This window comes from Penaeus monodon, chromosome 34 (assembly GCF_015228065.2).
Source record: "Penaeus monodon isolate SGIC_2016 chromosome 34, NSTDA_Pmon_1, whole genome shotgun sequence".
NCBI classification, from domain to species: Eukaryota; Metazoa; Arthropoda; class Malacostraca; order Decapoda; family Penaeidae; genus Penaeus; species Penaeus monodon.
The window spans coordinates 31,870,797-31,871,360 of record NC_051419.1 but is presented as its reverse complement, the minus strand read 5'-3'; the positions used below and the strand labels follow the sequence as shown (position 1 = coordinate 31,871,360).

Sequence of the window (564 nt, the reverse complement as noted above, 5' to 3'; positions counted from 1 at the left end):
CTTGATGTGTCGTGGGGGTCGTTTTGCTGACGACTGTATACGTGAATGCTCGTCGAGGTCGTGCGTGGAGGATGACCTGTGTGATTCTCTTACACAGACCCGAGTCCAACACATACCAGGCCGTGCTGACAGAATCACAACGAGAACCATTTCAACTGACAAAAAAAAATATTGGTGGAGATTCGTGACCCGTCTTCCCAGGTAGGCTTGTAGTCGTGGTCGTTAAGTTCACGGGTCGTTTAAGAGACAGTGGTGGTCGTCAGTGGCTTGTGACCTGCGGCCAGGGTAGTGCTGGCTTCAGGGTTAAAGGTGGTGTCCCGCATTAGGCCACGACCGAATGCATGTAGTGTACGGCTCGAGCAAGGAGGTTTCTGACGACCATGGAAGCTCTGTCCTGCGCCTAGGGGAGGGGAGGGGAACACATGTTAACGAGGCTCGTGCAAACTCACTGGGATTGCGACAGGCAAGAGGGAATTCCACGTCAGAGGCTTTCTGTGGCTTCGGCGTGAACAGCTCACGGAGAATTCCACGGTAAAAAAGCTTCTTTGTGAATTCGACAAAATG

The 564-nt window shown here is 52.5% G+C and overlaps 1 protein-coding gene across 1 annotated transcript in view; it reads right to left on the bottom strand.

Moving 5' to 3' along the window:
- The window catches only part of LOC119594731, a 5,984-nt gene that overhangs the window by 1,046 nt on the left and 4,374 nt on the right, over positions 1 to 564 (bottom strand). The window lies entirely within an intron of this gene.